Source organism: Panthera uncia (assembly GCF_023721935.1).
Source record: "Panthera uncia isolate 11264 chromosome A1 unlocalized genomic scaffold, Puncia_PCG_1.0 HiC_scaffold_17, whole genome shotgun sequence".
Classification (NCBI taxonomy): domain Eukaryota; kingdom Metazoa; phylum Chordata; class Mammalia; order Carnivora; family Felidae; genus Panthera; species Panthera uncia.
In genome coordinates this window covers 21354507-21367212 of record NW_026057577.1, presented here as the reverse complement: position 1 = coordinate 21367212, position 12706 = coordinate 21354507, and the positions used below count along the sequence as shown (strand labels likewise).

Sequence of the window (12706 nt, the reverse complement as noted above, 5' to 3'; positions counted from 1 at the left end):
GAAAAATAGACAATAATGTATTAATAGTAGAGGACTTCAAAACCCTACTTTAAACAATGGATAAATCATTCACACTCTAAAAACCAATAAGGAAATGTTGGACTTGAACTTTACTTTAGACATATAAGAAATATTTGACCCAAAAGCAGCAGAATACTTGTTCTTCTCAACTGCATAAGGAACATTCCTCAGGATATCACATGGTAGATTACAAAACAAGTCTTAGCAAAGTTAAGAAGACTGGAATCATATCAAACATCTTTTCCAACCACAATTGGTTGAAACTAGAAATCACTAACAGGAGGAAAAGTAGAAAATTCACAGTTATGTGGAAATATAACAACGTACTTCTAAACGACCAATGGGTCAATGAAATAAAAAAACTAAAAATTTATTGAAACAAACAAAAAAGGAAACACAACATACCAAAACTTATGGGATACAGCAAAAGGTGTTCTAATAGGGAAGTTCATAGTAATATTCTTCATTAATAGAAGATCTCAGAAAACAAGAGGAAGGTTCCTACATATCAAGGAATCAGAAAAGAAAAAAAAAAAAAAAAGAGCCAACTAAGCCCAAAGTTAACACAAGGAAGGAAATGACAAATATCAAAACATAAATAAAAGAAATAGAGATCAAAAAACAATAGACTGAAAGCTGGTTTTTTGAAAAGATTATCAAAATTGACAAATCTTTAGCTAGACTACCTATTGAAAAGTAAATAAAATTAGAAATGAAAGAGGAGATGTTACAACTGGTAACACTGAAATAAAAAAGATTTTAAGACAATACTATGAACAATTAAAGATCAACCAATTGGAGAATTTAGAAGAAATGTATACATAAAACCTACCAAGAGTGAATCATAAAGAAACAGAAAAGCTCAACAAACCAATTATGGTAAGGGAACAGAAAACTTTACCACAAAGAAAAGTCCAGGACCAGAAGGTTGCCCTGGTGAATGTACCAGACATTTAAAGAATAATTTATGCCAATTTTTCTCAAACTCTTCTCCAAAACTGAAGAAAACACTCCAAAACTCATTTTACAAAGCCAGCGTTATCCTGATATCAAAACCAGATAAGGACACTATAAGACAAGTAAATTATAGGTCAATATCCTTGATGAATACAGAAGCAAAAGTTCTCAGCAAAATATTAGCAAAGAAGACTCAGCAACACATTAAAAGGATCATACACACTGTGCAAGGGGGATTTATCCTTGAGATGCAAAGATGGTTAAACATAAAAATACGTAATACATTACATTAGTCCAACGAAAGGCACACTGAGTGATTATCCCAGTAGATGTAGAGAGAGCATTTGACAAAATATGCATCCTTTCATGATATAAACTCTCAACAAATTGGCTATGTAAGGAACGTAGGTCAATGTAATAAAGGCATATATGACATGCCTACTGCTAACATTATACTCAGTGGTAAAAAGTGAAAGCTCTTCCTCTAAGATCAGGAACAAGACAACAATGTCCACTTTCACTACTTTCATTCAACTTAGTCCTGGAAGTCCCATCCAGAGCAATCTGGTAAGGAAAGGAAATAAAAGCATTGGTACTGGAAGGGAAGAAATAAAATTGTCTCTGTTTGTCGATAATATTATCTTATAGAGAGAAAATTCTAAAGACTCCACCAAAACCAGTTAGAACTAATCAACAAATTTGGTAAAGTTACAGGATACAAAATCAACATAAAGAAATCGGTTTCAGTTTTACATGGTAATGATGAAATATCTGAAAAAGACATAAATAAAACAGTTCTATTCACAATAGCATCAAAAATAATAGAATACTTAAGAATAAATTTAACTAAGGAAGTGAAACTTTTGTACACCGAATATAAAACTTTGATGAAGAAAATTTAAGAAGACACCAGTAAAGGGAAAGATGGAAGTACTAACATTATTAAAATTTTCATAGTACCCAAAGCCTATTCAATCCTATCCCTACAGCATTCCAATAGCATTTTCACAGAAATAGAAACAACAATCCTAAATTATTTATAAAACCATAAAACAGGGCACCTGGTTGGCTCAGTCAGTTAAGCGACTGACTCTTGATCTCAGCTCAGATCTTACGCTCAGGGTAATGACTTCAAGCCCCACATTGGGCTGTGCACTGTGTGTGACATCTACTTAAAAACAAACAAAACAGCCAAACAAAAACCCACAAAACACTGAATAGCCAATGCCATCTTAAGAGAAAAAAACAAACCTGGAGGCATCGTGCTTCTTGATTTCAAACTATATTACACAGCTACCATAACCAAACAGCCTGGCACTGGCACAGGGACCATAGGAACAGAATTGAAAGCTCATAAATAAGTCCTGGCATAGATGGCCAACAATATTTGATGAGAGAACCAAGAATTCTCAATGGGGAAAGGATAGTCTCTTCAATAAATGGTACTAAGGAAACTGGATAATCACATACAGAAGAATGAAATTGGACCCCTATCTTACACTAAAAAAAATAACCTCAAAATGGATTAAAGACTTAAATATAAAACCTGGGGTGCCTGGGTGGCCCAGGTGGTTGAGCATCTGACTTGGTTCAGGTCATGATCTCACGGTTCATGGGTTCAAGCCCCATGTCGGGCTTTGTGCTGACAGCACAAAGCCTGCTTCGGATTTTCTGTTTCCATCTCTCCCTGCCCCTCATCCACTCACTTGCTCTCTCTCAAAAATAAATAACATTAAAAACATTTTAAAATATAAAACCTGACACCATAAAACTCCTAGAAGAAAGCATAGGGGGAAAGTGCTTTACATTGGTCTTGGCCATGATTTTTTTTTTTTGATAGGACACCGAAAGCACAAGCAATGACAGTAAAAATAAGTAAATGGGGTTACATCAAACTAAAAAGACTCTGCACAGCAAAAGAAACAATTGACAGAGTGAAAAGTCAACCTACAGGATGGAAGAAAATATTTGCAAATTTCATGTCTGATAAGGGGTTAATATCCAAAATATATAAGCACTCATACAACTCAATAGTAAAAACCAAACAATCCAATTAAAAAAGAGAACCTGAATAGACATTTTTTCCAGAAGAGTCATATACATATCCCCTCACACCTGCTAGGATGGCACTCATCAGAAGACAAGGGAGAAGTGTTGGTGAGAACAGAGAGAAGTGCCCAACACTTGGGCACTGTTGGTGGGAGTGTATGTTGATACAGACACTATGGAAAACAGTATGGAAGCTCCTCAAAAGATCAAAAATAGAACTTCCATATGATCCAGCAATCCCACTTCTGGGTACATATCCAAATGAAATGAAATCAGGTCTCAAAGGAATATCTGCCCTCCCGTGTTCACTGCAGCAGTATTCATAATAGCTAAGATAGGGAAACAACATACATGTCCTTTGGCTGATGAATGGACAAAGAAAATGTGGTATATACATACAGAAGAATGTTATCCATCCACAATAAAGAAGGAAATCTTGCCATCTGTGACAACATAGATGGTCCTGAGGGCATTATCCTAAGTGATGAGTCAGAAAGAGAAATACCATATGATGTTATTCTTTGCAGAATCTGAAAAAGCTAAACTCATAGATACAGAGTAGAACAGTGGCCCCAGGGCTGGAAAGGTAGAGGAAATGGGGAGAAGTTTGTCAACGGGTACAAGCTTGTAGTAACAAGATGAATAAGTTCTGGGACTCTAATGTACAGCATGTCAACTATAGTTAATAATACTGTATTATATACAAATTATTTACTAAGAAGAGTACGTCTTCAATGTTCTCATCACAAACAAGAAACAGTAGTCATGAAAGATGACAGAAGTGTTAACTAACCTTCTTGTAATCATTTTGCAATATATGTAAGTGTGTCAAATTATCATGTTGTACACCTTACATGTTATATGTCAATTATATCCCAATAAACCTGGGTAGAAAACTCAAGAAATTCAAGCTCCAAAGAGTCTCTGATAAAGTTAGACAATTACAGTTACCAGTCTAGAGTTATAGAAAAGAAAACTGAATCCCTTAAAGCATTATTCCTCAAATAAGTAGAGTCTGAGTACTACCAGTTCTATCATGTTCTTGGGGTTGGAAAGGGTGGGGGTGGGGGTGGAATTTCATGGCCAAATAAATTTTAGACACACCTTTACCCAACCATTTCCAGAGCCTTCACCAGACTACCATAAATATTTTAGAAAGGGGATCAAACACAAGGCATTTCCCAATCTTACTGGATGATGCAACAGTGAATTCTACAGGATGGATATTCAGTAGCCCACACTAGAGACGTAAAACTACAGATAATGCACAGGGTCCAAGTTTCTGGAAGCCTAGTCTCCTTGGATAAACAGACTGATTTCATTTGAGGTGGCATATTTCCTTTTTTGTCCCTCAATGACATGCCAAGTACAATAGATTAACCTAGTTATTATTGAGCTTAAACATCAGTGGGGACGCCATATTTTTAGACTTGTCATAACAGCTTTGCCCCTCCAATGTGCCTCGATGGTCAGGGAGGCCCACCTTCAAATCATGCTCCCCTCTGTTGTCTGAGTAAGAAGATTGCTTTTCTTCTTTTTTTAATGTTTATTTATTTTTTGAGAGGCAGAGAGAGAGCATGAGCTGGGGAAGGGCAGAAAGAGAGAAAATCGCAAGCAGGCTCCACGCTGTCACCACAGAGCTTGATGTGGGGATTGATCCCACAAACCATGAGTCATGACCTGAGCAGAAATCAAGAGCCTGATGCTCAAATGACTGAGCCACCCAGGCACCCCAGAAGACTGTTTTTCTACAGAGTGGTTCTCTTGGAGGCCTAGCTGGTTTCTTTCAACCCTTTTAGAATTATTCTTCAAGAAAAAACTTGGGATATCGCTGCAGCTTAAAGACAGAATAGTGTCCATGCAGCACTGCTTGTGTCAGTGCCTGTCTCCCTCTCCTTTAGCAGCTCCGTGTGTGGCCCAGAGGGATGGAATAGGTTTACCACTGGATTATCTGTAAAAGTACTGACAGTCACCATCCTGGACTAAAAAATGCAAGTTCTGCGACCACCTGGCCAGATCAATGTTTTGTGGTTGGACATTTAAATCAAAATGTGCTTTTTTCCCATTATTTTAAAATTACTTTGCTGTAAAAAGATTTAAACCATAGTACAATAAAAATTGCTTCTCCATTCTGAGCTTTCCTATTAGCTATTATCTATCTCTGTAAGGAGGCTGTGTAAATTATTAGACCTGTAAGAATTCCACCTGTCTTGTAAAGGGTAAAATTGCAGGAACTCATTTTCTAGAGATAAGGCAAGGATTTTTCATTACCTTCCTTTGGACTGCCTCCATGGGACTCTAAAGTCAGGCTTTCTTAAGAAAAAAAAAAAAAAGGCAGCAGACATGATTTCCATCTGTTTAAACTCAAGGTATCTTCAATTTACTATTATATTCATATTCATAGTTTCTATTTGTGAAATCCTAACTAGTGAGCAAACACTGACCATCGAGAAATCAACAAAGATCGTCTGCATTATTTATCAGATTTCCTATTTTCAGTAGTGGCTGAGACTAAAGACCAAAACTGGAGACCTGAAGTTTAGGTTCCAATAGATGTGTGGGAAAATTGGAATTTCTGCTGGTGAAACATGTGGACAAAGGGCCTTTCCCAGTATTTACTGATAGGTTCCTCCAAACCAAGTCGGGCTCCATAGCAACAGAATACAGGGTCCCTATGGAAACATGAAAAAATCCACTGCCGTGGCAGAAAGGGCATCATGAGTAGGTATACTTAGAAACATACCATCTGATTGCTGTCAGCTCAGGGTCTCTTCGGCTAGCCCAATAGGATTGTCTCACTTTAATCCGGCCTCAAAAGAGTCTGTTCAAGACCCACCACAGTTGTTGGGAAATATTTGACAAGATCACAACTCTATTATTAATCAAGCTTGTGAGAGTCAAGCAAATCCAGAGCAGAAGGCTCAGACTGCCTTCAGCTTCAGAGAGGTGTTGCCCACTCCTTAAACTCTTACCGTGCTCCCCTCACTCCCCCAGAGATGCCCAGCTCATCAATAAACAGCCCTCTGCCAAAGGTGGAAATTTCTCAGCCCACACAAGGCACCTTGCCCTGGACCCTAGCACTTGTCATCTTGAAAAATCTGAGCCCCAATCTTTTCAGCAGCAAAAGGCCAATAAAGAATTTAATGTGTTCTTCTATAATCTCCAGGTGAGGGAAATGAGTCCTTGCAGGGCTGCTATTCCTAAAACCCTTGCCCATCAGGACGCTTTGCCTGCAATGCCCTTCCTACCAGACCCTCCTATGCCTACATGGAGGCAAAGTGTGGCTGTTGAGTATCTGTTTCCATTCCGTAAATAAAATTGTTGACAATATAATCCTGAATATTCCAGCTCACAAAGAGAAAGCTCATTTCTCTGGGGGACAATAGGAGAAACAAGTACATACGACTTCATAGTTAAGTGGAAAAGCTAAGTATAACAGGAGTCTATGGCCAGCTGTATGATTCAGGAACCTCAACTGATACCTCCATGATTCAAGAGGTCCAAAATGCCACAGGATGTCATACAGAGTCTACCAGAGGGATGGCAAATGTGAGGCACTAGGGCCACCTAATGATAATGACAGAAAGCACTAATGAGTCACTCCATTCTTTCTCTTAGCACAAACATGGCCTCAGAATCCTTCTAAACACAAGGTTCCAGGTAGCTACTTCTAAGAGAGGGTGCCCTCTCTCCCAAAAGGGAAGCTTTTATTAATTCCAGTTTAACATAATATTCCAGGACAAAAAATATATATATATATGGGGAAATGTGTGGGTTCTATGGCCCTTTATAGCATCGCCTATGTGGCCTATCTGCCTCCTGGAAGAAAAATAGTCCTGGGTAAGTGAGCTACAGATGTCTCTAAGCCCTTAACCCAAAATTTGGACTTACAACCCATTGCTTACTGAAGCATGACATTCAAACAAGAGTAAGTTCATTTGCAAGAATTATTTTTTGTGTAAACAGCCACCCCAGTTCTAGCTCCCTATTTGCCTATAATCAGGTCTGTTTTTCATAAAATTGGCCAAGTTAAAAATCAGCTGTGAATATTCATTCACTGCTATGGTAATCAATTGTCACACTAGTCTCTGCTAAGAACAGGAAATCATATACAGTTCAGTGTGTGGGAGTTAAGGCTTCTTGTTTACAGTTCCAGAGTTCTCTTAATGAATGCCAAAGACAGGCAGGGCACATCCATGGGAACCGATCTTCCACCATCAGGGCTGGCCTACAAGGCAATAGAGTGGATGACCCAGTCGGCAAATCTCTTCCACTGTCTTGCTCGCAAGCAGCACTGCCTGTAATGCCCCCATGGCAGCTTGAATTTGAAGTTAGCATTTGACCTTCCCTATCTAACAAAAATAGGAAAACAGAGTTAAGTCTACCCCCAAAGAAACATTTTTCAGAATGGTCTTTTCCTTTGCAGCAGCATCCAGTAGAAGATTGGGCACGTGGGGCAAAAAGTTGGGAGCCAGGGGTGCCTGGGTGGCTCAGCCAGTTAAGCGTCCAGCTCTGGATTTCAGCTCAAGTCATGATCTCACGATTCGTGAGATCGAGCCCCCAGTCGGACTCTGTGCTGACAGTGCAGAGCCTGCTTGGGATCCTCTCTCCCTTTCTCTCTGTCCCTCCCACTTCTCAAAAATAAATAAATAAACTTAAAAAAAAAAAAAAAAGAAAAGAACACTAAAAAGAAACAAACAGGGGTGCCTGGGTAGCTCAGCCACTTAAGCATCCGACTTCGGCTCAGGTCATGATTTCACGGTTCATGAGTTCGAGCCCTGCAACAGGCTCTGTGCTGACAGCTCAGAGCCTGGAGCTGCTCCAGATTCTGTCTCCCTCTCTCTCTGCCCCTCCCTGCTCATGCTCTGTCTCTCTCTCTCTCTCTCTCTCTCTCAAAAATAAATAATAAAAACAAAAAAACAAACAAAAGGATGAGAGCTAGACAGGAGAAGGGACCCCTGGTCATGTCATGTGTCCATTCACGATTCTGCCACATGCAACCCTGCTTACACCTGCCTTCTCTGCCACCAGCCAAGGTGAGACCCAGGACACCAGAATGAGAATGGATGGCCAGCCTTGTTTCATGATTAAGCAATCCCACAGAAGGAGAGGTGCCAACTTCCCACTCTGCTGCTGCTTTTCCTATGAGCTTTTCCTAGTCCCGTGAAACCAAATCAATAAGAGATTCCTACTTGCTAGGGGGTCAGGTTTCAACTATGTGTTTGGAAATCAGTTGTGTGTATTGCAAAGGCACCTGCCTGAAGTTCTATTGTTGTAAATAATGGTGAGGCACTTAGGGCTGCTTCCAACATTCATTTACTCCAAAACTGCAGTTCCATGAAGATCATGAGTCTGGATCTTGGCTCCTCTCCATGGACAGTGCACGTTCACTGCTTCAAGCTGTCCTCACTGCCATGGGAGCAGAGAGTATTCCTCTCTCCTCAGGGCTCATGGTGGGGAGCCATGGGAGAAGATAAGAGGCCACCAGGCTCTATGCCATCCCCAGAGCTTCAAAGAGTTGAGGTCATGGGGGAGAGGGACCTGGGGAACATTGGGGTGAGGAGGGAAAGGACGCCAGCAACACTGATGATGATAAGAAGCTCTGAAGGGCCTGAGTCTTCTGCTGGTTTGACCTTGGCATTTATTATTCAAGCTGCAGTCTCACACTGTCTCCCCTTTTTCTCTACTGCCCCTTCTTGCTTCTCATCAGCATTTCTGTGACTCTCTGAAGAACAAAGCAGTTTCACTGTATCCTCCAGACTGTTCTCATCCTTGAAGCCAAAATACAAATGGCTGATAAATATATGTTTCTGAAGAGAACACCATCACTAGTAATCAAGGAAATGCAAAGTAAAGCAAGCAAGTTACCATTCCCACCCCTCCCCCCATAGGTTGGAAGCAATAGTAATACCTAGTGTTGGTAAAGATATGGAGAAGTGGGCACGCTCACACCCTTCTTGTGGGCAAGCAAGTTGGTACAACCTGCTCGACAGCAATTTGGCAATCTGTATCAAAAAGTCTTAAAATGTGGCTCAGATGGCTCCTGTCCCCTAATATTCATTATTACCATCCCATAAAAATAGATTTTTACCAGGCAGGTTCCTGATCATCCAGAATTAAGAGGCTCTTACAGGTTAGTAAGGCCGGTGACTATATTCTGGTCAAAGTGGAAATAGAATGCAATCACTTCCAAGAACTTTCCTTAAAAGACAGCTGCCTTTGCCATTTGCCTCTTACTCTTGCCTCCTCCATCCACTGCTTGGGAACAAGACTGATACATACAGATCAGTAATGGTACATGAAGATGAAGGCTGTACCTCAGAGATGGTAGGGCAGAAAGGTGGAAATTGCCTGGGACCTTCCTGGTTTACCCAAATCTGGGCTCATAGGTAAGAAAGAAAGAAACTTGTATCTCAGAACTGAACCTAATCCTTACTGATACAATATTCATGCCCTTTGTCCCAGAAGTCCCATGTAATTTATCTTACGAATCACTTACATGTGCAAAGAGAGATATAAAATGATGCTCACTGCATCCACTAAACTGTTTAAGTGTCCAATAATTGAATGAGTGAATAGGTAAGTATGTAGGGAGGGAGGGAGGAAAGGAGGAAGGGAGGAGGGGAGGGAGGAAGGAAGAAAGGAAGGAAGGAAAAGTGAGGGACACAAAACAATGAGGAAGACATCGATGTTAATTTATAGTCTTTGAACACACTACATTCAGGCTAGTTTGTGTTGCGCATCTTTTCATTTCAGGAATAAGAGAAAAATTCTAAATGAGAAACCTATATGGACTAGATACAGGGGTGGGGGTTTGACAAGATGGAAGATGGGAAGTATCTGGAGACTGCTCATCTTACAGAGGAAATTAATACCTTGGAGGAAGAGCCACACAACTGTCCCTCTTGTAACTTTAGACTATACATGGGACCTGCATCAAAGGAAGGTGAAAGAGAGTGAGTAAGATGACCTTAGAGGTTATGATTTCACATTCCAACCATGAGATATGCAAAATGCAATGAGATATCATTTTCATATTTACAAGAGATATGAGTCATAAAATATGACTTACATGAAAAGAATACATAATTATAGTAATTACCACAGTAAAGTTAGGCAAAAAAAATACATTTACATATTTTAATGACTAAAAGATATGTCACATTCAATCAAATGGGGTCACCAACTGGGTTGATAGTTCGAACTTAACCTGAAAAACAAGACTACGACAGAATGGGTCTCAGATTTCAGGGATACAGAAGGCAACGTCTGGAATAGACAAGGGGCTCAGTATGTTCCATCAAGGTAACAATAAAGAACCAGGTTCCCTGATATTTTAAAAACTCCAGAAAACAATACAAAGGAATATTATGTAGACTTAAAAAAAATAATTTTTAGCAAAAGTTATAACATGGATGAAACTCGAGGACATTGTACCAAGTAAAATAAGTCTGTCATAAAAGGACAAAAATTGTATGATTCCACTCATATAAAGTCTCTAAAGTAGGCAAAACCCCAGAAACAGGAAGTAGAAGTTAAAAGGTGATGGCCAAGGGCTGGAGTAAGGGAAGAGGGGGGAATTAAGATTTAATAAGTACAGAGTTTCAATTTTAAAAAATGTAAAAGTTCTAGGGATCCGTTACACAACAAAGTAAATACACTTAACACCACTAAATAGTACACTTAAAAATTATTAAGATGGTATTTAATGTTATGTATTTTTTACTACAATTGAAACAAACTAATGAATTAACCAAAAACTTCAGCAAACTGGGGGTGTCTGGGTGGTTCCATCAGTTAAACATCTGACTCTTGGTTTCAGCTGAGATCATGATCTCACAGTTCGTGAGTCTGAGCCTCACATAGTCCACACTGTTAGCAAGAAGCCCACTTGGGATTCTCTCTCTGTCCCTAGCTCTCTGCCCTTCCCCCACTTGTGCACACATGCTCTCTCTGTCTCTCCCTCGCTCAATAAATAAATCAACTTAAAAAAAAAAAAAAAACACTTCAGCAAACTGAAAAGAGACCACCAAATTTTTTTTTACAGTAAAGCAAAAACATGAGATGATATAATTATTTTCTTAAGAGGGTAACTATTTTTCAGCCTTGTGAATATTTTGAATTTAATGTGGAAATGCATAAGATCATCAAAATCTATAGTGTCTATTCCATTTTAAAAGCATAAATTCCATTTTAAAAACTTGATGGTGTTTAAATTTGTAAAACATGAGTTAGAGATCCTTCAGTGTGTTTATTAGAGTTAGACTGATGAATAAAACATCTCTAAGCTGAATTTAGCATATCACACACTAGGTTTTTAGATTTATCAACTCAATATATCAGTTATTCCAAACGATGGATTCGAAAAATTAGTAATGTTAAACTGTCCATACTACCCCAAGCCACCTATGATTCAATACAATCTCTATCAAAATTACAATGATGTTGTTCACAGAAATAGACCAAAGAAACCTAGAATGTGTGTGAAATCACAAAAGAGCCCAAAAAGCCAAAACAATCTTGAGAAATAAGAACAAAGCTGGAGGCATCACACTTCCTGATTTCAAACTACAGGAATCGAAGCAGTTTGGTATTGACATAAAAACAGACACAGGGATCAATGGAGCAGAACAGAGAGGCCAGAAATAAACTGACTCATACATGGTCAATTAATTTATGGCAAAGGAGCCACAAATATACAATGGAGAAAAGACACTCTCTTCAATAAATGGTACTAGGAACACTGGACAGCCACATGCAGAAGAATGCAAAAAAACCCGGACAACTGTCTTTCATGACACACAAAAATAAGTTCAATTTGGATCAAAGACTTGAACGTAAGACCTGAAAGCATAAAACTCCTAGAAGAAAACATAGACAATAAGCTTCTTAACATCAACCTTAGAGATAAGTTTTTGGATATGACACCAAAAGCAAAGGCAGCAAAAATTAAAATAAACAAGTAGGACTCCATCAAACTAAAAATCCTTTGCACTTCAAAGGAAATCATCAAGAAAATGAAGAGCAACCTACCAATAAAAAAAAAAAAACTTGCAAATCACATATCTGATAATATATCCAATAAGGAGTTAATATCCCAAATATATTTTTAAAAATTCACACAACTCAAGAGGAAGAAAAAATATCAATTAAAAAAATGGGCAAAGGATCTGAACAGACATTTTTCCAAAGAAGACATATAGATGGCCAACAGGTATATGAAAAAGTGCTCATCATCACTATTCATAGGGGAAATACAAATCAAAATCACAATGAGATATCATCTCCACCTGTTAAAACGTCTATTACAAAAAAGACAAGAAATAACAAGTGTTGTGGGGATGTGGAGAAAAGGGAGCCCTTGTGCACTGTTGGTAGGCATGTAAATTGGTACAGCCACTATGAAAAACAGCATGTAGGTTCCTCAAAAAATTAAAAATAGAACTATCAAGGGGCACCTGGGTGGCTTAGTCGGTTAAGCGTCCGGCTTCAGCTCAGGTCATGATCTCACGGTTTGTGGGTTCTAGCCCCACATTAGCTCAGAGCCTGGAGCGTGTTTCAGATTCTGCATCTCCTTCTCTCTCTGCACCTCCCCCGGTGACACTCTGTGTCTCTCTCTCAAAAATAAACATGAAAGAAAGAAAGAAAGAAAGAAAGAAAGAAAGAAAGAAAGAAAGAA

The 12706-nt window shown here is 39.0% G+C and overlaps 1 protein-coding gene and 1 long non-coding RNA gene across 2 annotated transcripts in view; both read right to left on the bottom strand.

Annotated features, from left to right (window-relative positions):
• MEGF10 (multiple EGF like domains 10) overlaps positions 1-12706 on the bottom strand; it is a 137476-nt gene that overhangs the window by 109911 nt on the left and 14859 nt on the right. The window lies entirely within an intron of this gene.
• The window catches only part of LOC125934859 (uncharacterized), a 4698-nt gene continuing 328 nt past the window's right edge, over positions 8337-12706 (bottom strand). The window contains exons 2-3 of the long non-coding RNA XR_007461549.1: positions 9903-9958; positions 8337-8798 (exon numbers count right to left, since the gene is read on the bottom strand). This is a non-coding gene — a long non-coding RNA (uncharacterized LOC125934859). The remainder of the gene's footprint in view (positions 8799-9902; positions 9959-12706) is intronic.